Source organism: Cryptomeria japonica, chromosome 4 (assembly GCF_030272615.1).
Source record: "Cryptomeria japonica chromosome 4, Sugi_1.0, whole genome shotgun sequence".
Lineage (NCBI taxonomy): Eukaryota > Viridiplantae > Streptophyta > Pinopsida > Cupressales > Cupressaceae > Cryptomeria > Cryptomeria japonica.
The window spans coordinates 665253949-665281448 of NC_081408.1; positions in this window are offsets into that span (position 1 = coordinate 665253949).

Below are 27500 nucleotides of genomic sequence, written 5' to 3' on the forward strand. Positions count from 1 at the left end.
TGCATTGTAAACAAGGTGTTAAAGAAAAAGTGACTGATTTCATTGGTAGATATAAGCATTTGTATGCTCAAATTTCTTTTCCAGTACCTGACAATGATATTCAACGAATCTTTATTTCTAATTTACAAAAAGACATTAGAGAAAAACTTCTGTTTTCTGAGTTTACTTCTTTCCAACAGTTGTGCGCAACTCTTCACAATTATCAATTGACTGTGAGTCAAATGGAACAAGAAAATCCTATGGCTCCGAGTGATAAGGGTGATAGTAGTCAACAACCATTTGGGAAGTTTAAACCAAACAGAGAGTCCATTAAATTCAATGAAAACATCATCAACAACAATGTGAATGCGGCATCAGGTGTGCCTCCTATTTATAAGTTTTTCAAGAAAGAAAGAAAGTTTACTCCTTTGAATGAATCATTGCATAGTATTATGAATAAGTTATTGGAACAAAATGTGCTTACTCTTCCTCCTATAAGGCAAATAGATCCTACAAAGATTAATTCACCCTATTTTGATAACAAATCTTTTTGTCAATTTCATCAGCATCCTGGGCATGATACTGAAAAATGTTTTGCTTTAAAGGGTAAAATTCAAGATTTGATTGATAATAATACTATCTCTGTTTCTGGTGTGAATGATAAAGGCAACAGATCTGTAGCTCCTCCTAACCAAAATCTTCAGATTTTTACTGATCCATTGCCTTCTCATACCTCTAATGCGATTGATACTACTGATTCCTCTGTCTCACCCGATGATCTTGTGTCTATGACTTCGAATGTGATTAACTTTGTAGAGCAGCAGAAAATCTCTAAAGAACCTTCCATCACATTTGATTCTAGTGAAATTATCAGGGCACCTGATGGTCCTTTATATATAGTTGCAAAAGTCAAGAATACACCTTGTCGTGGAGTGCTTATTGATCCTTCTTGTATGGTTAATATCATTACTGAAGAATTCCTTTTTACTTTGCAATTGAGTCAAGTGATCTATGATGAAACAAATGTGGTTGTGAAACTATTTGATGCATTTTCTTCTCCTGCAATTGGTTCTATTACATTACCTATTGAGGTCCATAACAAATCCCTTGATGTGGACTTTGCTATTATTCCATCATCTGAACAATTTCATGTGAAGCTAGGCTATCCTTGGCTATCTTCCATGAAAGCTATTGCTTCTCCTATTCACAAGTGCTTGAAATTTCCCCATAATGGTGAAGTTGTTACTGTCAATCATAGTCTCTTTAAACCAGCTGAAAGAACTTCTAGCGTTTCTATTGATTACTTTTGGCCTAAACAATTCCAATCTCTTCCACCGCGAAGTGATCATCTTTTCAAATCTTATCAAAAGTGGAAAAAAGATATGATCCTATCTCTAAGTGAACCTAGAACACCCAAACTTGACATTCCCATTGTTCTTGAGAAGGAAGTTCTTCCTTTGAAAGATAAAAGTAATGTCTTTCCTCAAGAAGATTCCCAACCCATTCCTATGAATGTGACTATGCCTAAAAGTAGACCTATCCCTCCTTGTCATGATGGACTTGGTCTCCTTCCTAAACCAAATATTCCTCCCTTATATGGAGCAGTTCCTCCTCCTTCCTCTTATGGAGAGAAGAGACCTTCCTCTTCTCCTATTATTCAACCTAAGAGACCACAACCTAAACACCCAAGTGATAAGGATGAGAACATTCCTCCTCCTCAATCTTCTCAACTTCCTACTAAGACTAGATGGAATCATTTTGCACGTGAACATCGACGAAAGCATCATCTTAGAGCTCAGGCAGTTGCTTCTCAAGCTTTGTAATCCCCAAAAACACCTTCAGCCAATATTATTCCATTTTCTCCTCAGCCGACGATTGAGCTGAAATCTCCTAAACATAAGATGCATGATGGTCTTGATCCTGTGTGAGTTAAAGATCCTATTTTTATAAATCTTGATGATGATATAGATGAAAATGTTCTTTATGATGAAAATGTTACTCCTGTTCATTCTGATAGTGGATATGAATATGTTGATGTTGATAACCATCTATCTAACGAATTTTCTAAAGCACTTATCCTAGCTCCTAGACAAGAACACCATGGCTTGGGGTATGAACATAGCCCTTGTTTGGATCTTGTGATAGCTCCATCTGTTGTTGTGGATGTTCCTCCTCTAGCGTGTTTCCTACCTTCCCAAAATATTGATCAGCAAGATCGGGGGGTAGATGACGTGCTAGACTAGTTCATTAGCATAGCAGACTCTCTCCTCCTCTCTTTTGTGACTTCTTCTATATGTTATTCTCATTCTTCTATTTGTTGTCCTTAGTGTTGTCTACTTGAGGATGATGCAAAACATTGAGATCTCTTTTGGTCTCTCTCATGTTGACTCAAAAGACACATGTGTTCCCTTCTTCTAGGTGACCTTCCTTGATTGGGGAATGAAGAACAATTATGCATACATACATATGATATACATGAATTATCATACAGCATACTGACCCTCAGGAAAGCAAAGTCACCTTGTGCTTTGTGTTTTTTGTCTATTATCCTTGGGCTTATCTCACACTTGGGGGCTAAATCCTTGTGATAACGTGCTCCTTTCCTTCTCATTTCCTATATGTATCACTACCTTAAAGCAATCACCCCCGATGAGGCATGTGCGATCGCTTTAACGTAGGGGGGCATGCATCCCGTCCATATCTTTTCAAGATACTTGAAAATTTCTTGACAAATTTAGCTCTGCCTTGAAAATTTTTGATATCTTTCTTGCATGACTCATAGTGAGGGAACCTTAATACTGACAGTCATGGTTCTCCCTCGTGATCTTCCCTTTTACTTTGTCAATCGAAGTCGTAAGATCCTTAGTCCACTGGGGGCTTGGTGTATCTTGCCTCCTTGACGTGGTGAAAGTTTTTCAATGTTGTTTCCTTGTACTTTACCGGAAGTATGAGCATACGCTTGTACTCCCGCTAAAGTGGGGGCTAAATGTAGCGTCCTAAAATTGCAACACTTGCAATTTCGACTACATTTGGGTCTTCACGATGGCGGCGCAATGTTGAACCTGAATGGAGACCCTGAAACCTATTTACAACATCAAAAACTACATTTTTCCGCACCCTGGCTTGATCCCTCCTTGCACCCTGCTGTCCCGGGAGGTGGGACCATGGCGCCCAGTGCCCTGGTCCCTGGCCCTATTTTGGGCCTGGTCTCTTTTGGGGCTTCGGGTCTTTAAGTTTGCAAATTGGAAAATAATGTTTCCTAGTCGGCCTAAGGTCGGGAAAATCAGTCTATCAACCCTAATTGACAAATATATAAACTACATTTCCTCTCCCATTTGGAGGAGGAAGAAAAATAAGCAGGAACAAGACGTGGAAGCGATATTCAAACATTCAAGCATTCAAGCATTCAAGCATTCCTTCAAGCAATTGAGCATTCTAAGTCTCCATTCAAGGCTAAGTGTTGCATTCAAGACAAGGATTCAACCATTGAAGAGGAGATCACATACAACATACAACATACTACATACATTACACCTTCGCATGTAAGAATACAAACATTCTTACAACAAGGTATCAGTACTTGTTTACATTACAAACATTTACATTTACAACATTCTCATTTCTTGGTTAATTCCAAAACCGGGGTTTGACCTAAAGGCAAACCCCTCATCCCTAACCCCCCAATCATCCTCTCTTTTCTGTGTGTAGGTTGCAGGTACGCGACTATAATTGAAGTTTTGGAATCCTTGTGCAGAGACGAACAGATCCCCCTTCGTTTCGCGGATTTTTCGGAGGACCGTGTGCACGTCGGGCGCCATCATCCTGTCAACTTTCGCTCAAATTTGCAAGACAGCACCGTCTCGACTTTTTACTGCTAATTCCAGGTCCGCAGCTTCATCCTGTATCCCTATCTCTGTTTATAAGTGAATCTTTCCTACTTTACATGCATTCCTAGTTCAATCTTTCTATCTACATTCTTTACAAAAGAGGGTATCCTTGATGTCTTAACCCTTGAAACTCATATAGAATCAAATCTTGCATTGCGTGGGATTGGATCTTATGGGTTTCAACCCCTCTTTTGAATGTAAAGTTTCCCCTAAGTGAAAACCATCAACCCTAGTGACTCTCCCTTCTCTCTCCTTGGAGATTGGGGAGGGGAGAACAACTAGGGTTCGATTTTTCCGCTTTACACTGTGCAACACCAAACAAAAACCAAGTGAACAATTCTCAGTATTCCTACAATGATGGCATCAAATGTCTAGCAGATGTTCTCTTCAGTTACCTGAATGAGAACTAGTGGAAATATTCATTTCCAACTTAAACGAAGAAATGGAATTTCACCTGGATGTCAAAGACACAGACTCTTTTAATGATATGATCACCAAGGGTTTGAAATGTGAAAGGGCTCTTATCAAGAAGGGACTCATCAAAATCTTTAATGAACCAAAAGATGGTCCTCGCCCGTGCTTCAACAGTGATAAACCAAACTTCTGGAATAAAAACAAGAATGTCCTCAACGATGGGGTTGTGGATGCCTGAACTATCCAAAATGCACAACCTGTGGTTCGGTTTGCAGGACAAAATCCTCCACCTCAAAACAACACAAATGTTCCTTCTAATCAAGGTCGCATTACATCTTATGATGAACCTAGACCTCGTCAGCAAAAACAGAAATGCACATACACACCCTTAGGGGAACCCATTGAAACAGTGTTGCAACAACTCATTTCTCAAAATTTTGTCACTCTACCTAAGCTATCAAACTATGAGCCTCAAGTCAAACCCGCATGGTGGAGAGATACTGAACACTATGAATTCCATCAAGGAAGAGGGCACAAGACAAGTAATTGTCACCAATTGAAAGATCTCATTCAGAATCTTATTGATCGAGGAGAAATTGAAATTGAAGGACATAACCCAAAAACAACCAATAATGATCATTTGATGTTCAAAACTCCACTTCCATCACAAGATCAAAGAGATCCTTCCACTTCCAAACGAGGCACTGATACCACTGATTATACGCAGGCTGCGTATAATTACACTGTAAATCATCTGTATGATGCCAATGAACAAGTTGCAACCATAACCTTCAAAAATCCCAACTCAAATTGCAATGTTGTTACACGTTGTGGCAAGGTCACCATAAAGGCAGCTCCACAAGGCACCACCTCCATCCCAAAGCAGTATAACCTTGTGGAACAATTAGACAAAACCCCTGCGCTTATATCCATTTTAGAGCTTTTGCGTCTATCACCATCTCATAAAACTATCTTGGATCAAGCACTCCAAGAGGCGTTAGTCCCTGCAAATCTGAATACGGACCAATTTCAAGCCATGGTTGGAAGTCTAAAGTCATCACCTTGTCTCACTTTTTCTGAAAGTGACAACTCTTCCTTCCAACAACCACATAATGCCTCACTCCACATCGAAGGATTTATTAACCAGCATAGGATCAAGCGAGTCTTGATCGATAATGGAGCAGGCCTGAATATTTGCACACTACAATTGGTCACAACATTGGGATATGCAGTAGAATCAGTGGATCCTCATCAGAAGATCACAATCAAAGCCTATGATGATGCGGAACGTTCATCCAAAGGAGCTATGGTACTACCAATCCGAGTGGGCCCCGTGGTAAAACACATCATTTGTCAGGTTCTGGACCTTCCTTTGCCATATAATCTATTGTTAGGAAGACCTTGGATACATGCCATGCAAGCTGTTCCATCTACCTACCATCAATGTATCAAGTTCCCACATAACGGTGTAGAGATCACAATCCTGGGTGATGCAAACCCCTTTGCATATTGCCATAATATCAACCATCAACCAGAGATTACCGTTCCTAATAATAGAGAAGCCATTTCTTCCACATCATATATCAGTCCTGCCTCTCTTGCCCGTTCAAACACCACTATACCCAAGCAAGAAAAGCTTGAGATGAAGATCGCAGAGGAGGGTCTTGGGGAATACAACTTGAGTCAACTTTTTTGTGTAGGACAAATGCCCACTTCTCCTAGAACTCATGGTAAACCACAGCAGGTACTCCAGCAACCACTAAACATACCAGCATGTGCTTTGATGCCTTTCGTTCTTGGAAAGAGTCAAGAGGAAGAAACACAAGATGAGGACCTGGCGGAATGGATCTATAAGGATCCCATCACCACTGACATATCGCGAGTTATACTTCCTATGGATTAGTATGGCAAAGGCCTCCTCATTATGCAAAGAATGGGGTATGATGGTCAGAGTGCTTTGGGATATTACAAACAAGGACGACATGAACCTCTGCTGCCAGAATTCAAGCCTAAAGGAAATACAGGCCTCGGCTTTGAAAAAGAGATCTTTCCTAAATTAAAATTCAAAGGGAAACCCAACAAACCCTTTTGTCAGCCTACTACCAAAAGGCCACCTTTCATTATCAAAGCGGCATCAAGCACCATCCCGACTGCCCCACTGAGGCTCACAACCCCAACACAACTATCTCCAATGCCATTCATCCCATCAAACGAACTCATCATCCCATCTGCCGCACAATTAGTAGCAACAACTATATCAGAACCCGCAACAGCATCTATGGCACTAGCAGTTCCGGCAGAAACCACTGAGTCAATACTACCAATACTTCCCGTATCAGATTCTTTAATCTCCATCAACTGCCCTGTAGCACCGATCATTACAAAAGTGCATCAACCAATCACACCTGCAGTATTTAACTCAAAGGACATCCCAGTATGGTATAGTAATCAGATGCTGGAAAGTGATTCAGAGATCGACTCACATGAGTGGGAATTTGATTCAGTACAGCTTAACACTTCAGATGAGGAAGACACATCACCACCTCCACCACGCAAAGACATCCCTATTTACCGAGAAGCACAGATAAAGACCACTTGGGTTCCTGAACTGGAAACGTCTTCCACAGACCCTATGTCTCATCCTACGCCTGATTCTGACAGGGAAAGTACCATCAACGACCTTCACCATAACGTCTTAACCCTCACTGATACCTCTAACGAACTTAACCTAGTCGATGAAGTAATGCTCATTGTCCACCCTAAACTCATCGAATGGAACCAACCAAATCCCCCATGTCTTGACTTCTTCCAAAACGATGAGGCTATCATTGACTTTTTGGAATTAAGGGATAACCTACCAAGTGGGGATCACAAAGATGGATTCACCATTGAACTTAATAGCGCAACATACTTCGGGGCGGATGCCAAACCTTTCAGCTACAAAAATATAACAATAAAACATGGATCTTCCAGTGAAAACCACACTGTGGCACTGTTTGATCCGACAAAAGTAAAAAGAAAGAGCATATCCAACGGTGAAAACCTCTCTGAGGCACCTGAGGATGAAGGGTTTGACATTCTCCCTGATAGTACACAACAGGAACGATCAACAATTCTCATCGAGGAAACCAAAGAGTACAATGTGGGGACTCCTGAAAATCCTCATATCATACATCTGGCATCTCTTCTCACTCCAGAGGAACAACCTAAATTTATAGAGTTCTTCCAGAAGCGTCAGATCAACTTCGCATGGTCATATGCAGACATGCATGGGCTTGATCCTGATTTAGTCATGCATCACCTCACCATAGCAGAAGGAGACAAACCTATCAAGCAGAAGCTTCATAAGATGCATCCTCAGATTGCAGTGCTAGTCAAAATAGAACTCATGAAACTCCTAGACGTTGGCTTCATTAGACCAATTGATTATGCAGAATGGATCTCCAATATTGTGCCTGTTGGCAAACCAAAAGGGGGCATCCGCATTTGTACTGACTTCAGAGATCTGAATAAGGCATGTTCTAAGGATGACTTCCCCCTTCCAAATATCGACATCATAGTGGATCTGATAGCAGGACATGCCATGCTTTCACTCATGGATGGCTTTTCAGGATACAATCAGATAAAGATCGCACCAGAAGATCAACATAAGACAACCTTCACCTATCCATGGGGCACATATTGCTGGAATGTAATGCCTTTCGGTCTCAAGAATGCAGGAGCAACCTATCAGAGAGCAATGACCACCATCTTCCATGACATGATGCATACCATGATGGAAGATTATGTGGATGACTTACTAGCAAAATCACTCACCAGAGAAGGACATCTCCACATCTTAGATAAAATCTTTGATAGACTGGAACAATACCATGTTTGACTCAACCCAAATAAATGTGTCTTTGGAGTAACCTCCGGGAAACTTCTAGGATACATCATCTCAAGCAAAGGCATTGAGGTTGATCCAGCAAAAGTTAAGGCAATCATGGACATGCCACCACCAAAGAATATCAGTTAGCTAAGGACATTACAAGGGTGACTTCAATCCATCTGAAGATTCATTGCACAATTGGCTGATAAGTGTCACCCATTTACACATCTGTTACACAAGAACATCCGCTTTCAGTGGGATGCCCGATGCCAACAAGCATTTCAGACGCTTAAAGACTATCTCATGAATCCACCATTGCTAATGCCACCCGATCCAAGTAGACCGTTGTTACTTTATATCTCAACAACAAGTACAACATTGGGTGTACTACTAGCACAACATAATGCAGAAGGCAAAGAGTGTGCTGTATACTACATCTCTCACACACTGGTGGGCTATGAACTCAATTACACACCTATTGAGTGAGCTTACCTAGTAGTAATCCTAGTAGCTACTAAATTGAGGCATTATTTGTTGACACATAAGGTACAGCTCATTGCAAAGATTGATCCACTCAAGTATTTACTCAGCAAAGCAGCATTGACAGGTCGCTTGGCCAAATGGGTGATGATTCTAAGTGAATTTGACATCGAGTATATAGACTGTAAAGCTATCAAAGGTCAAATCATTGCGGATCAATTGGCCGATGCACCACTCATAGGTGATCATCCTCTCATTTCCAATTTTCCAGATGAAGAGATATTCATGATCACAATAGCACAACCATGGAAACTATATTTTGATGGTTCATACACTAGGCATGGCTCGGGGGCAGGTATTCTATTTATCACACTCCAAGGTGATAGCATCCCGAAGTCTTACAGGCTCACATTTCGATGAACCAACAACATAGCAGAGTATGAGGCCTTGATCACAGGACTCAGGTTATCCGTACAATGGAAATTACAAGAACTACAAGTATATGGTGACTCACAACTGGTCATTCGATAAGCAACTAATGAATATCAGACCAAGGATGATAAACTCATGCCGTATAAGCAAATGGTGGACAAACTAAAGACATCATTTACTACTATCACTTTTGAATAGATACCAAGGGATTAGAATTGAGCTGCTGATGCTATGGCTACCATCGCATCTCTCCTAGATCTTCCACAAAATTCAACACGCTATGAGTTCTTGGTCGAACAGCTTTGGATCCCCGCTTATGATATCCTTGAATCTGAGATGATATGTTGCCTTGTCGGTTCTGAATCCCCATGGTACGGTGAGTTCTACACCTATCTTCATGATCATACCCTTCCTCCCAACCAATCGAATAACCAATGAAAAACCTTCATTCGCCAAACTGCTCGATATACCATTATTACCAAAACCCTATACCGACGCGGTCTTGATGGTACTCTCCTTCGATGTCTGAAACAAGATGAGATAACAAAGGCTTTGGAAGAGGTACATGAAGGAATTTGCGGGACTCATTCAAGTGGTCCATCACTCACCAAGAAACTCCTACGAGCTAGATATTATTGGCCATCTATGGAAAAGGATTGCTACTACTTTGTCAGAAAATGCAAGAAATGTCAAGTTCATGGTGACCTGATACATGCACCAGCCCAGGAACTACAACCAATCACAACACCATGGCCTTTCTGTCAATGGGGCCTTGACCTTGTGGGTAAAATCCATCCATCTTCATCCAATGGCCATAAATTCATTATTACCACCACTGAATATTTCACAAAGTGGATCAAGGTTGTTCCACTTACCCAAGTCACCGGCAAGAAGATCGCCTCATTCATCCTCAACTACATCATTTGCCGGTATGGTGTGCCCATGTCCATCATCACAAATAACGGTCTTCCTTTCAAAAATTAGGATGTCCATGAACTTTGTGAGAAGTTTCATATCCAACACCGCTTTTCCATCCCCTATTACCCACAAGGCAATGGTCAGGTAGAAGCATCAAATAAGAACATATTAAGAATCCTCAAGAAGATAGTCAATGATGTCGGCCGTGATTGGCATGTTCAACTAAATCCAGCGCTTTGGGCATATCAAACTAGCATTCAAACCCCTATATGTGCAACTCCTTATTCATTGGTCTATGGTGCAGAAGCTATCTTACCTATTGAGGTCGAGATACCATCATTACGGGTTTCCTTGCATAATCTGATAGATGACGAAGCATATAGAGTGTCCCGTCTTCAGGACTTAGAGTTACTTGATGAGAAACGACAAGCTGCATACAATCATCTCAAAGCCTATCAGTAGCGCATGAGTAGAAGCTACAATCACCGAGTTAGATCTCGTACATTTGAGGTAGGTGATCTTGTTCTCTGAGAGAATCCTCGCAACCAACCAAACAGAGAACATCAGGGAAAGTTTGAATCAAACTGGCTAGGCCCATATGTTGTCACTGCTGTATTCAGGTCCGGGGCATATCAATTGGCTACATCAGAAGGAGAACCGCTTGCAGATCCAATCAACAGCATGCACCTAAAATGGTTTTATACCTAAGCTGTATAGAGCATCAGGCTCCCCTACATACCAGAAAATACCAAAAACATTCAGAAAAATGTCCTGAAGAAAATACAAAAACATTCAAAAAAGTAAAGAAAAATCATGCATCCAAATGGTGAACAACCACACCGGTGGCACCTTGGGTAAGTACGATGGTAAAAACCTGGCAAACAGGCACCACTCGTAAAGGCTATGGCTCCATTGTCTTTCAGACTTGTTGCGATTACATCTACTTCATACATACATCCATCCATCCAAAACCATGGCTTGTTATTTTTCTGCAAATATGATACATACTTCATGCGTCTAAGCATCCCGCTTGTTCATAGTCATGTCTAAAACTGGGGGCAATGCCCTTAACCTATTGATGGAAGTGGATTCTACATTGTCTTATGATTCATTAAATTCTTCATTCAAGCAATCATCAAAAATACCAAAAACATTGGAAAATATCTCACAAAAATCCAAAAACATCGAAAAACATCAAAAATCACGCAAAAACATGGCAACACCTTGTACATACTCATCCGCAGATACCAAGACAAACATTGACAAAATACTCACACAATGACCACTTATCAATCAACCACACAATCCACATCAACACTCAAAAACTGTCTTTAACAAGGATGCATCCTTCCTTACCAAAACAAAGACAAAGTGACATTTTCTTTGACAAGAAAATTAGGTTAAGCTATCAAATATTTGGTGGATTTGTGAGTACAATCATTTGTTTATCTGTATTGGGATCTTTCAGCATTTTTTTTTTTTTTTTGCGCATTATTTCCGATGAATTTCTGTGGCATGTACTAATGGTGTCTACATAGGAAGTTCACTAAGCTATGTGATCATAGGCAAAAATACAGTCATAGATCACTACGACTTGCTGACTACAGCGTATACCTCGACCATATGAGCATGAACCATTACCAAGGATCCTTATTCTTTATTCTTTATGTATATATTGTTTGTATGCAGGTGCAATGCTCTTCCTTTGTTCCTCCTACCTCATCCAAACTGGGTAAAGGTTTTTATCTCTTAGTACGATATGAACTTGTCTCAGGATATGATCAGCCTAAGATCAAGGAGGATGATCCAAGTCATGCATGAATAGAGATAATCCTTGTCTGTTCCGCAAACAATACTCTGGTCAGCTTGACCCTTATATCAAGTTGTTTGTATTAACTTGCTATATAAAATCCATGAAAGGAATACTCAGGTCATCTTGAATCATTATGTCAAGATGCTTGTATTCTCTTCCAACATTTTTTTAAAGCTCAATGATGAAAATAGAGCACTATGGATCATCATTTCATCTCACTTGTTTATATATGGCATTCCATTGCATATCACCCATCCATTCACTCATTCATATGTAGGTTTTATATGCAAAATATGAAAATTAGGCTGGTCTTGGATACAATCACGATTGAGTACTCTGATACATCATCAATGCATCATGCAACGTCTTACAAACCTTGCATTCCTCATGATCATATCATCCTCACATTTAGTTGCTGTAGCATCGTAAATTGTACGCACTTGCTAGGGTGGTACAATTTCACACCTAGTTTAGCACCCACATTAGTGCATTTTACATTTTGCATTGCATTTCCCCTTGAGCACTTAATTAATCAAATTAATTAGGTCTAAGGTTCTATTTTATCATCTCCCATATCATAAAGTTGGGCCCCTTTCATTAAAGTGTGCCCTTTTCATTTTATTCCTCCTATACATCATTTAATCAAAAACCCTAATTAGGCCCTATTTCGAACTTGGGGGCTTGGTTTCGGGCGTCAAAACATCTTGAAATCACCTGTAACTTCGGGATTCTCTCTAAAATCATCATATCTGACAGTCCTGAAAATTTGGTGAAAAGTTGTCGGGACCATGGCGCCCGGAGTGCAACATGGTCCCGGACATTTTTCCCAAAATTTTAGGAGCGCGATCCAATCATAAAATAAAGCTTAACCCCAAGAAATTGGCAGGATATTCAATCTCTAGGTCGGCCAAAAGTTGAAATTAAGACCTAGGGTTTCATATATAAAAGCTCTCTTTCTTCATTTGAAAGGACCCGATTTTGGGTTTTAGAGGACCTTCTATGCAGCGAAAGAGTAGATCTTTGAAGACTTCAACAACATTCAACATCCTTCTATCAAGCATTTATCAATTTCATTCATCCATTTAGGGCTTGGAAGACATTGAAGAACAATAGGAGATTACCGACTGAAGATTGGCTTGTACTCCTCCCTTGAGGGTTGGGTATGATTTCATGTTGTTTTCATGTCTTTGCATAAGCTTCAATATATCCTTTATTCATGCTTTAGATCACTTTGCATCTTGATTTAGAGCATTTACATTATCATTTACAAGCAATTAGGGTTTACTTTCTAGGTTGCTCTAGTTTGCTTTCTTGCATTTAAGGACCTTGCACACACACTAGGTCTGCACACATAATACATTTTACAATACAACTTGGCTATTCGTGGAGGTGGAAATCACCGAAGTGGGGGTTTGACTAAAGCAAAACCCTATATAGCCGCCCACCACACCTTTTCAGATATAAGTGTAGGTTTCAGAATTCAGACGACGCCGCAAGTTACAGATCCGAAAGAAGCAGACGGAGACTGAACTTCACACCAAATCTCAGAGCAAAAGACCAGGACAGGGGCGTGGGGTGCCCTGGTCCTGCCAGGATAGGGGCGCTGGGTGCCCTGGTCCTTGGGACAGGGGCGCTGGGTGCCCTGGTCCTCCTGACAGATAGCATTTTCAGCATTTTTGACAGCTTTTCCATAGTGCAAAACAGCAGTTTCTGGAGCAGTTTCAGGGGCAGAATCAGGACAGTGGCGCCCGCACCCCCGTCCCAAACATTTCAGTTAGATTTTAACTCCGGGTACGCATTTTCATTCTTGTCTTGTCCTTGTGTTTACAGCTTTCCATCATTTAAGTTCAATTCTGTAATCTTGTTATTAGTTCATACTTGCACTTTGGGGTTAGGGATTGAAGTTGCATCATTTCATCTTTCAATTACAACAAAGGAATAGAAATCCTAATAGGTAGCCCGTGGCTCTCTCTTCCACAAGAAGAAGTAGCCAATTGTGTGATACCTCTAGGCTCTTTCGTATTCCACAAATGTGTGCTTGAAAGTGAGATTAGGGCATGTTTGCTTAGTGTCACTTTTTCTCCCACACATTTTGGTGAACCCAACGTGAATTCCAATCTTCTCTAATTCTGATTTATGTTTTCAAATTTGAGTGTTTTCAAATTCAAATTTGTATTTAAAAGTTTTAATTTCTTGCAAGATTCAAAAAATTTAGAGGAAATTTTTGCTAAAACCCTAATTTTTCAATTCAAAATTGAACTTGTGGATAGCTTAATTGGGATCAATAATTTCAAATCTGGTTTAGGAACTCATTTGAATCATAAATTTCATTTTCTAAATCTACATTCTAAGTGCTTGCATTGGTTAAAATTAAACATTTCCTTCTATTTTGCATGTGTTATCATTTGAAAGAGGAAAATTGTTGTCATGATGCATTCATCTCATAGATGTGATAATGGGTTAGCTTCCCTTGTTTCAATTTTTCCTTCTCCTAAAGAACCTCCCTCCATCTATAACAACATTTTAGTGCCTAAAATAGTTGCTAACAATCCCTTTGAGACTCTCCCATACTCTAAGGATGAAGACTTTAAGAGTGATCTTAACAACTCTCCTAAAATGTGCCCTTCCTATTTAGCTATCCTAGAGGAAGAGAATGGTATCATAAACACCTTTCTTAATGTTACTTCACCTTCCCTCCATGATGCCTCTCTAAGTGAAAAGGTATTTATGGACATTGACTTATTTTCTCCTAAAGTTGGTCCTTCCAATGGGGGCATGTTAGTGCAACAAGAGGTTATGAACACTTCTTTCAAAGATCTCCTTCCTAAGCATGAATCTTTGAAGAAATATGTTCATGTTCCTCCTAAAAAACACTCCCTTCATGAGGATCCTTTTGTGCAAGAAGATGACATTATCCCTACATTTCCTAGTGATGGCATTTCCTTTTCCAACAAAATTCCCACTAGAGATGATGAATTAATGATAAATGCTCACCCTTCTCCTAAAGTTTGTTTTACTCATAAGCATCCCTTAGAGAAAGAAGATGAAATAATAAGTAATTTCCTTAATTCTCTCTCCCCTAAAGATCATATTGAACATATTTTGAGGAAAGAGGATGAGTTTAACACATCTATTGATGCTCTCCCTCCTAAGGATGAGGAATTAATAAACAATGTTATCTCCTCTCCCGAAATTGACAATACTTCAAACATTCCTTTCAACAACCTCACTATTTGGGATGAACCATTAGAAGAAGGTGTAGATTATTCTCTCTCCCTTGATAATTTCTCACCTTCCTTGAATCTCAATTATTCTCCCTCTAAAAATAAAGCATCTCCCTCTCCCCAACTTGGTTCTACTCATAAGGATACCCTAGTTCAAAGCAAGATGGTTAACATCTCTTTCAAAGATCTCCCTCTCAAAAGTGAGACTTTAGAGAGTAATGTTGATTCTTCTCCTAGAGAGTTTATTCCCCATGTAGATCATTTGATGATAGAGGATGATATGACCTTTCCTAGTATTACTCTTCCTACTAGAACATCAATGCCTACCCCTGATCTCTCTCCTAAAATTGATTTAATTCGTGATAAGATTTTAGTGCAAGAGAAGACTATCAATAATTCTTCCAACACTTTTGTTCATTCTCCTAAACCATCCTCAATCAATTTGATACATGTGAATGAGACACCTAACAAACCTCTCTTCACTATCCAAGGTGCTTGTCCTTCTCAAAATTCTCAACCTTTAAATAAGCCTATCTTAGTGGTTCAAGGTGGTTATGCTAATGATTCTTTTTGCACTCCTAAGAAACCTATTATTATTGTGCAAGGAGGTTATTCTACTAAGAGCCCTTATGAGTATGCTAAGCAACTGACTAGAGAGAGTTATCATGCGGTTGCCCATACCTATAACACAAGAAACAATAGGCAACCTAATCCTCCTCCAGTTATCCCAACTTCACTTCCTCCTTCTCAACCAATTCTTCCACAAGCTCCACGTATTTCACAAGTTCTTGGTAAGGAATATGATCTTATAGAACAACTTAAAGCTACCCCTGCTAAGATATCCCTTTGGGATTTGATCCAAACTTCTTCCGCTCATCATGGAATGTTACAAGATGCCTTGAAAGATTTGAATGTTCCTCCACCAAATACATCTAGTAATATAGCATCTTTAGTTAACTCTGTGATGAATCCTAAAGCTCAAATTGTGTTTACCCAAGATGAGTTGCCTACTAGTGAAAATCAACATCAATATGATCCCTTGATGATTGTAGTTATCATAAATGACACTGCTATAAGACGAACACTAGTAGATAATGGCTCTGGCCTTAATGTGTGTAGCATCAATCTATTGCATAAGATGAATGTGGATACATCCCTTATTGAGCCTGACTCTCATCCCATTCGAGGCTTTGATAATGTTGCTAAGTCTTCATTAGGTATTATCACTTTACCCATCATAGTGGGACCTGTTACTTTGCCTACTCCTATCCATGTTATGTTGGGAAATCTAACATACAACTTGTTATTAGGGAGACCTTGGATTCATGGTATGCAAGCTGTCCCCTCTACATTGCATAGACAAGTTAAATTCATTTATAATAATAAGACATATACCTTGATAGGTGACACTAATCTTCAAGCTTGTTTGCAAACATCTAAGCCTTCCTCTTCTAGTAATGACTCTTTGAACAAGATACCTATGGATGAATCATCACCCTCTAATAATCAAAATTCTTTGGATGAGTCTGAAGCTCCTGAAGAAGATCCTTCTCGACTTGAGTCTACACATGAAAAGGCTTTTGATCCTGAGAAGGTTCTCGCAGAAGACGATTGGGGATCCCTTGATTTTAATCCCACCTTTGTAGGTGAGTATAGGATTCCTCCTAGAGATCTTAAAGGTAAAAAGAAGGAAGAAACTAGAGATCAGTCAGTCTTACTTGAACCTATGAGCAATAATTTTGTGGCCGCTTCTCAAACTTCTTCTCCTCACACCTTTAATTCTGAAGAATTTGATTCTTTGTCTTATGAAAAACCACCTTCTCTTCCTGAAATGGCTGATCGTTATGGTCGTGGTTTTCGCATTTTTGCTAAGCATGGGTATCATGGAAATGGTTGTGGTGCTCATGAACAAGGGATGAAGGTTCCTCTAGAGACTAATTTTCACAATTATGCCTTTGGACTCGGCTATAATCCCTGCAAACGTACCAAAGCATCTAAAAGACCATCTCTCAATGTGAATGCTATATTTAGTAGTGATGATGATCTCACTTCAACTAAATCATCTTCTACTTCTATCAACTCTCATTCCCCTCATAAGGAAATCTTGGCGATGAACAAATCTCTTTATGACTCCCCTCAAATTTCTAAATCCACTTATGAATCTTTATCTCCTATTCATCACAAAGTCCTTTCCTCCAGGGATAAGGCTCTAATAAATTACACTCATCTTTCTTCTAAGATTTCTCGTAACTATCCTTCTTCAATTTTTATCACTTTATACATGTTTTTGATCTCACTTATAGTTGAGCATTTAGCATGTCATATTCAAATACCTCATTCAATCTATCATGTCTTTAAATAACATTAATGGCTATTATGTTGCTCATCATTATGTGACATTGGTAGCTCATTTACTGGGGGCTCATTGTCATTCATGATGGTACAATTTCAAGTGCAATCATATTTTTGAAGCAACATAATAGCCTAATTTTCTATGTTATCTCTTGTTCCTATGGGGAGAAGAGTGATTTCATACATCTCTTCTTTTTCTTATGTCCAAATCTCTTCCTAGAAGATTGTGTAAGTCCTCATTGAGGCAATGATCTTTCCTTATTTTTATCTAAGGATCCACTTTTTCCTATTTTGTGGATGGTGTGAAATTTATTACATGATGTTATTCCTTGTATGCATTTGTTGTTGTGTGTTCAAGGATTCTCTCTTACAAGAGGTGCAAGTCCTTGACTACAACCTCTTTTGCACTTGGTAAACTACATCCATAATGAATTCACTCTCCCAATTGGGTTAAAAAGAGCGTCATCCTTCATTAAGAATCACTTTCACCTCGCAAAAGAAGGAAGTATTGCATTCTTATTCTCTTCTTTGTCTTATTCTAGAAGATGTTATACTTGTCTAAGACAATTCCTCTTTGGGATAGGTGTCTTTTGTACAAAGATATCGTCTCATCTAAGGATCTCCTTTACACATACTACAAGATATCCCTTTTCAACTATCTTATCCTTGCTTAAAGAGTGTAAAACTCTCTTGCTTGGATCTATGACATTGTTGCATTTTTTGGGGTATCTTCTTTTGTGATGAAGGTAGGTATCCTTGTTCTACTTTGCTTATGACATAAACATTACACTTTTTGAGCAATGGGTCATTCTCAGAACCAGAGCACAGACTCTTAGAGTGAGATGTCTCCATTTTTCTTTTATGCAAGGTGATTATTCTTGGAACCAGGGCACAGACTCTTAGAGCGAGATGTCACGCTTTTGTACTATACATATACAGGTTGTAGCATACTCGGGCATAGACTCCTATGAGATGCTTCTAACCTCACTTACACACACATGCACGAGGTTGAGTGGAACTAGCGGCATAAGGCTAGACTTTCTCACTCTCCGCCCTTACATGGATCACCTAGACAGACTCTAGGGGCTAGTTTTCCATGTCCTTTTTCCCATGGATCACCTAGACAAGATCTAGGGGCGAGAAGTCCATGTTTTCTCTCTCACTATTCTTCTCATGGATCACCAATGTGTGTATTCATGCTTTTTTCCTTTCTTTTCTTCTCTTTGCATTTTGTTTCCATTTACATCCTTCATCTTGTGTTAGAGAACTCTCAAATCCTCACACTCTTTGTTGTGTTGGAATTGAGATTTAGTCCTCTTTCTTACCAAATGATTCTCCATTAGTTTTTGATCTCATATCAAATCTTCTTGTGAACATTTGTCGTCAATATTCTTTAACAATTCGAAGTGGTAAACATGATACCCTGTTTCAACTCACTAAAATTAGCAAGCCGAAACAAGGGGGGGCATATAGCTACCCTCGAATTTTCATCACCTTCCTTAGTAAGCATTAGGTGATTTTGTGATCTAACGTGTGTTTTGTAGAGTGCGGTTCCTAACTGTGTACTGCAGATACCGCTAGGGGCTTCGTTCGACAGACTTATGGATATATCCTTTTTCAAATAATGTTTACTTTTCTATACTTTAGCTTGCATATGCACGTAGTGTTCATATGACCGCTAAAGTGGGGGCTAAATGTAGCATCGTAAATTGTACGCACTTGCTAGGGTGGTACAATTTCACGCCTAGTTTAGCACCTGCCTTAGTGCATTTTACATTTTGCATTGCATTTCCCCTTGAGCACTTAATTAATCAAATTAATTAGGTCTAAGGTTCTATTTTATCATCTCCCATATCATAAAGTTGGGCCCCTTTCATTAAAGTGTGCCCTTTTCATTTTATTCCTCCTATACATCATTTAATCAAAAACCCTAATTAGGCCCTATTTCGAACTTGGGGGCTTGGTTTCGGGGGTCAAAACATCTCGAAATCACCTGTAACTTCGGGATTCTCTCTAAAATCATCATATCCGATAGTCCTGAAAATTTGGTGAAAAGTTGTCAAGACCATGGCGCCCGGAGTGCAACATGGTCCCGGACATTTTTCCCAAAATTTTAGGAGCGCGATCCAATCATAAAATAAAGCTTAACCCCAAGAAATTGGCGGGATATTCAATCTCTAGGTCAGCCAAAAGTTGAAATTAAGACCTAGGGTTTCATATATAAAAGCTCTCTTTCTTCATTTGAAAGGACCCGATTTTGGGTTTTAGAGGACCTTCTATGCAGCGAAAGAGTAGATCTTTGAAGACTTCAACAACATTCAACATCCTTCTATCAAGCATTTATCAATTTCATTCATCCATTTAGGGCTTGGAAGACATTGAAGAACAATAGGAGATTATCGACTGAAGATTGGCTTGTACTCCTCCCTTGAGGGTTGGGTATGATTTCATGTTGTTTTCATGTCTTTGCATAAGCTTCAATATATCCTTTATTCATGCTTTAGATCACTTTGCATCTTGATTTAGAGCATTTACATTATCATTTACAAGCAATTAGGGTTTACTTTCTAGGTTGCTCTAGTTTGCTTTCTTGCATTTAAGGACCTTGCACACACACTAGGTCTGCACACACAATACATTTTACAATACAACTTGGCTATTCGTGGAGGTGGAAATCACCGAAGCGGGGGTTTGACTAAGGCAAAACCCTATATAGCCGCCCACCACACCTTTTCAGATATAAGTGCAGGTTTCGGAATTCAGACGACGCCGCAAGTTACAGATCCGAAAGAAGCAGACGGAGACCGAACTTCACACCAAATCTCAGAGCAAAAGACCAGGATAGGGGCGTGGGGCGGCCTGGTCCTGCCAGGACAGGGGCGCTGGGCGCCCTGGTCCTCCTGACAGACAACATTTTCAGCATTTTTGACAGCTTTTCCAGAGTGCAAAACAACAGTTTCCGGAGCAGTTTCAGGGGCAGAATCAAGACAGTGGCGCCCGCACCCCCGTCCTGAACATTTCAGTCAGATTTTAACTCTGGGTATGAATTTGCATTCTTGTCTTGTCCTTGTGTTTACAACTTTCCATCATTTAAGTTCAATTCTGTAATCTTGTTATTAGTTCATACTTGCACTTTGGGGTTAGGGATTGAACTTGCATCATTTCATCTTTCAATTACAACAAAGGAATAGAAATCCTAATAGGTAGCCCATGGCTCTCTCTTCCACAAGAAGAAGTAGCCAATTGTGTGATACCTCTAGGCTCTTTCGTATTCCACAAATGTGTGCTTGAAAGTGAGATTAGGGCATGTTTGCTTAGTGTCACTTTTTCTCCCACACATTTTGGTGAACATTAAAACATTATCATTAAAACATTAGTTATCGTATCATCACATTATCATTTGTACTTAAATCATATTTAAAGCATTTAGAATCATAAAATCCATTTGTTTATAAAACATTGGTTCTTAACATTTTTATATCCATTATGCATCTGCATTCATTTAACACATTATCATATAAACATTTGTACTTTACATTTTGTTTATCCATATTACATTCATCTAAAGACATCTAGATGCATATTCATACATAACATCATTCATTCGACCATTGCATTAACATCATCACATAAATCATCTCATTATTATATCAAAATAGGAAACATCAAAATCCTATTCATAAATCATCATAAGCATACATCATCATCATGGCATTACATATATAAAGCATTGCATTAAAAATCAAACAAATCATACATATATAAACCTGCATTCATATGTCAGTATCATCATCAAAACATGCATATAGGAAACATCTCATCAATGCATACATGTACATATATCCATCTACGCCATAACTCATCATCCTGCATCAACATCCATATAAATCAAATGCATATCATCAAAATATGGGCTCTCCTCATATATCTCATCTCATATATCAGAGTACAATGAAGTCTACAAAGTCGGCTACCAAGAGCCATCCAAGATACAGTCCAAAAAATAAACAATGATACAAATATATATATGCATGAATGCTCTCTAAAATGTCGCTCTGGCTTGATGCTGTCCCAACACCTCCCCCTGCTCCACCACTAGTGCCTGCACCACCTGATCCATCTCTCCGTGGAGGCCTCATCGAACCACCACTCCCTCCTGCATCCCCTGATCTCTCCCTCCTCAAAGGACCCATCACTCCCCCACTGCTCTGCACCCTCTGCGATCACTCTGATCTCGCTTGCCGCATCTGTGAATAGCTGAGAGCTCGCTGACTCACTGGCACCACCTGCTCATATAACCCCCGCCAGTACTCTATCTCAGCCTGAGCTCACCGCATCTCCCTCATCACCTCCCCTGAAGGCCCCTGTGCTCCAATCCGCACTCTCTCTTGCAGCTCCACCAATCTCTCGATTGCAGTATCTCTCTCCCACAACACCACCGTCAGCTCTGACTCCCGTGCAAATAGCTGCACATCCCTAGTTGCCACCTCTGCCTCCAAATCCTCTATCCGCGTCTGCAAGCGTACTATAATGTGGTCCTGCAGATCTCCAGTGGCTCCCTCCCCGGTGTCCATAGCTACCTCCCCTACACCTCCCTCTCCAGAAGTCCCCTCCCCTCTGTCCATTGGGATCTCCCTCTCCATCCCCCTCCCACTTAGGTGCACTCCTCTCGGAATCAATGGTCCCTGTGAGATCTGTAGAGGCAGTCCACCTCTCCCTCTTCATTGACTCCGCATCCCCAATCCTCCTCCACCTCCTCCATCTCCTCCTCCTCCTCCATCTCCTCTACCTCCTGCCCTCCTCCGTCTTCGTCCCCTCTCATCCTCAAATGCTGGGATCGGCTCTGCAGGATCCGATATCCGTAGGATCGGGTGCGCTGCTCGGTATTACGTGTAATCATCTGTAACCCCTACATCAACGACCCTCGGTCATAGGTCCCATGGCCTCGCCTGCAGTGTCCGAAACTCTACCAGTGCCTGATCATAAGGTAGCACTGGACCCCATGCATACCTCTCTCAAATCACCCGTGCATACTCTCCAGAACCACTAGGCAGTCCCTACTGCCGTCCGAACTGTCTCATCACTCGCCCAGGCACCTGTCTCTCCACATGGTAGGAGGTACTCCCAATGAGGAATCGGGTCATGAACACATAAGGTAGTGCCTCTGCGTCATCATCCCATGGCTCACACTCTAAGTATGGCCGCCATATCACTGCATCCAGGTCATCCAATGCCCATCGCCACCACTCTAACTTCCCCAAGTGGGGCTGACTCATCATGCCACTGTACATAAACATGTACGGTTGATCCACCGCATGGAATCTCAGACTCACCGGTCGAGTCACTGGTAGATGCTCCCACGCCCAAATATGTAGCAGCGTCATGCCCACTGCTAAGGAACCCCTCCCTCGGTACACTACCTCATGGAGCTCTTGATACATGTGCGCTAGCACGTACGACCCCCATGCAAATCGGGTCCCCTCGGTCATCATCATCTCGATCACCTGTCCCCATCCCACTGCCAACCCATGTGACTGCCTATCTAGACACAGCAGTCCTCCCACAATCCCGGACAAAACTACTAGAAGTGGCTCATACAGTGCCGCTATATCCTCCCATGCGATCGAGCCATCATCAATGAACACATCCTCATCAAAAATCCTCTGCATTGCCACAGTCCCCCAGGATCTATCATATGTGACTAGCTCTCCTCGAATCGGAATCCGTAGGATGCGCCACACATCCTCCAACGTCATGGTCATCTCCCCCTATGCCAAATGAAAGGTGCATGTCTCGCTGTGCCACCGCTCTGCCAGTGCTATGATCAATCCATGATTCATACGAATCACGGGCATGTGCATCACCTCATAAAAACCCGTCACTGCAATACAATCAATCTCTGCCTGGGTCAATCGGTCTCGTAACCCCTGTGTCACAGGATGGCGCTCGCGTAACTACAACACGTGCAGATCCTCCTGCACATGGACATTCATCAATCACCATCAGTTGTTTTATTTTCAAACTTTCTTAAGTTTAAACCTAGACTATCATCAGATACTTTGATCAAGTATCTTCAGGTCTCAACAGGTAAACAATCATGGCCACCTAGACTTCAACAGGCATTTATCCTAACAAATGATCTAAGTCTCATCAGGCTGCTATGGTTCAAAACAACTCCCACTTCACCTCGCCATCCATCAATCATCGACATCGAGAGATTTTCTTCATCCAAACTGGGGCATCTTTTTCTCCTCATGCAAAAGCGCTATTTAACCAACAAAAATGCTAGTTTCAACAATAGCGCTACAACTATAGCAAAGGCGCTCGATCAGCTATACCAAAGCGCTACAACTACAAAAGTGCTACAACTATTGTGCAATAGCGCTATTTTAATTCAATAGTGCTCAATTAACCCAGCAATAGCGCTACTTAACTAATAGCGCTAAAACTTACACACAATAGTGCTAATGCATGGCAAAAGCGCTCAAACAAGGGGACAATAGCGCCATTGCGGCACAATAGCACTATTTTATGGAGAAAAAGCGCCAAAACAATAGTTCCAATGCTCTTGCTCCGACTTGACTTTAACTCAGCTAAAACCCTATCAAAAATGCACAAAACTTAAGTTTTCGAATTTGCGTACCGTTGGTCCGTAGTCATCTGGACGCTGGAACCGTCGGACTCGCTCGAATCTATGCTCGGTGATCGGAATCGGCATCGTAGCTCCTACTCGCTCCTCCAAATGTCACTATCAGAGCTCTCATTTTCAACTGGCCGTAGTCACAAATGATCTTGTTTTCACCCCTTTCACCCCATTTATACCCTTCGTGGTCACCGTAACTTCCCCCCTGCTCATCGTCGTGGTCCCCGTGAACTTCCCGAGCCCCCATTTCTCCATGTTTCCCCCGTTTTCTTCTATTTTTCACCCACATGGCTAACTTCTTCTCTTCTACCACCCTGCCAATTTTCGTTCTTTTTCAAGAGATTGCTCGATTTTTCAAAATTTTTTGGCCCATCTCTCGAGGGGGCATACCACCCATTAAATTCACATTTTATGGGGCATTTCTTCACACCTATTTTTCTTTCTTTGAAACGATGCGATAAACCGCACCGTCTCAAAGAGGGGCAAATGTAGTCACACAAATCTGTCCAGCTTAATTTAATAAATATTCGCTATTTATTTGATTAAAAATCCACTAGCCATCAATTAATTAAATTAATATTTAATTAATTCATCCCCAAACATTTTACTATTAATTAAATAAATTATTCAATTTATTTTAATTAATTCATTAAATCAAATTCACAATCAATTAAATAAATAAAATCTATTTATTTAATAAAATCCCTTTTTCCTCTTTTAAATAAATTAAATAAAACATTTATTTAAATCATTATCCCCACCCCACTTGCATTTTCCTACAAATGCAACTTGCACACATTTATTGAAATAAATGAATTTTTATTTTAATAAAATCTTATTTTCCCTCACCCACCAAATCCACTTGCAAAATCTAATCCTCTTCTAGATTCTTCTAACCCTTTCCTAATTATCCTAATCCATCCCCTAATTATTGTCACATTCCTAAGCAAAATGGAGTCACTTCTCAAAGACTCCAAAGTCTTTGAAAAGCATTTAATGCTTTGTGTGTTCAACAAATTAACCCCCAAAGTCTTCAAAGACCACTAAAGGCTCTTACATGACCATTTATGGCTCTTACATAACCATTTATGGTTATTTCAAACTTGTCTCCCCAAACATTTATTGTTTTGACCATATTCATCCATTTCACATTTGCACAAATGTTTATCCATTGGATAAAAGCTTTATTCTTTGAATAAAGAGTTTATTCATTCAACCAACCTTGACTCTAAATCCCAAGGTCATATCAGGCATTTAATGCTTATTCCCTCCCCCTCAACCTATCTCACATTGACACTTGTCATCCTGGGATTGGGTTGAAAGCCCTCACACGGATTTGAAATCATTTAATCTTGACCCTTGTTGAGATTACTCAATCTCAACCATCCATTGCTCCATTTTCCCTATAAATAGAGCCCATTTCTTCATAATCCAGATCCTGAAAGCTTGTATGCATCTAAGCTATAGACATTTTAGAGAGCATTTTTAACATAATCATCTAATACCTTGTTATTTTGGTTAAAATATATCATTTTAGCATCAATAGCATAGCATTAGCTTCTCATTTCATATTCGAAGTACAATATTACAATCTCAATCCTCCATAAGCATCCATAGTGCAAAAAGCTGCTGAGAGCTACACTATTTTGGAACTTGGAGAGGAGAGGAACAAGGGAGAAAGGAACCAAAACCATGCTAAGAGACATTTGGAGATGCCTCATTATCTTTGCTTCTTTAGTTAGATATATTAGCATGTTTTTAGTATCTCTCTTGGTATGCCTTTTTAGATTAGTTTTTGATTGACTAACACTAACAATCTAACGGTTTTGTGTCTTTTTGTGTTGTTGATCATTTACTAACCTTGTGCCATTTAGGAGGGCATCAGGTCCTAATGCTTATAAAATTGAACTCCCTGATGACATCGCTATTTCACCTATATTTAATGTTTCTGATCTCACATTGTATAGGAGTCCTACTGCAAGAGAAAGTGCAGGTGAATCTGTTTAGGAAGATGAAGGATGGATAAAACACTTACCACCTAAGGAGCCACCTAAGATGGAGTGCATTTTGGATAGTAGGGAATCCAAGAAAGTATGGCATGAGACCTATTTTGAACACTTGGTTAAATGACATGAAGACCTTCCTGACTCAGAAGCTACATGGATGCTGGAGGAAGATATTAAGAAGCAGGGTGGTGATTTGGAGAAGTTAGTCTCTAAGAGGGTTCGAGACAAATTTCACTTGGGGATTATGGTGCAGGAGCACCACCAATGAAGGAATGAGCCAAAGACAAGATGATATTTTATTAGTCCAAAATGAATGTAATAATACCCTATGGGTCCTTTTTGTAATTCAATGTCTTAGGAGTGTGACAAGTTTTGTCCATGTATGGGTCAAATTGTCACCTAGGGTCTTGTAGAGCAAATTGAGTCAATAAGGGTCACAATGGTCTAAATTGAGGGATCAAGTGGCCAGAGGTATATTTGAGTCATTTTTGATGTTTTAGAATCAAATGTAATCATCTTCAAGGGCTATAATAGTCAGGAGTCTAAGTTGGTTGAACAAGGCAAAAATTGTCATATTGTCAATTTGTTGTAATGACAACTTTGCACTTTTGTAAGTTATGATTCTCCAATGGTCAGTTAATTTTAAAAAATAATTGGAGGTGTTTTTGGTAATTTGGGAGGAACCTTTAAAGGCCCCAAACATCGAAGGATGTAATTTTTTGATTTGGAAGGAAATTGAAGTATCAAAACTGTTGGAAAACTTAGAAAACCATCTAATTTCTGTTGATTTCATACTGAAGGTGGATTGGCAAGAATGCTCATCACATAGATCCTAAAAATAGATTTTTTTAGCTATATTTTTCATTTGGTGTGAAGTCTTGTAGTGATCTTTTCCCCATTCTATAAGCAAATATCTATCGGATAGCCTAAAACCCTAAAAACCCCTAGGGTTTGACTGTAATAATGGGTTTGGGCCTATGAGTCCTTAATTTAACACTCTTAAATGATAGGATATGATAGGCCACTGTATTATATGTCATTTTTAAAAGCCATTAAGAGGACACAACAAGGTGAAGAGGATGAAAAACTAATCCTAGGTCTTACATCTCTATGTGACAGGCTGGTTTGATGAGTGCAGTGCGTGTGACTTGAGTGGTAGAGCATTGGGAAGGGGTTTGAATGTGGTAGAAGAATATTTTTGAGGTTGAAATAACATTTCATGGTCAGTGGTAGTCATCAGCTAGGATAACCAAACAAGTTTGTGGAAAGTGTTCAGTCAAGTAGGCCTAACAGCCCTATTAAGTCTGTTGGTGCACTATAGGTTGGGATACCTGAAAAATGGGTTTGGAACTTGAAAGTGAGATATTATTGAGAAATCCCAAAAGGGTGTCTGAAAATATAATCTATTTTCCTAGATCCTTAGGGTGTCAAAAGTTATCACCTGATTCCTTCAAATGGAGGCCTAATTGCAACTAGGTCCA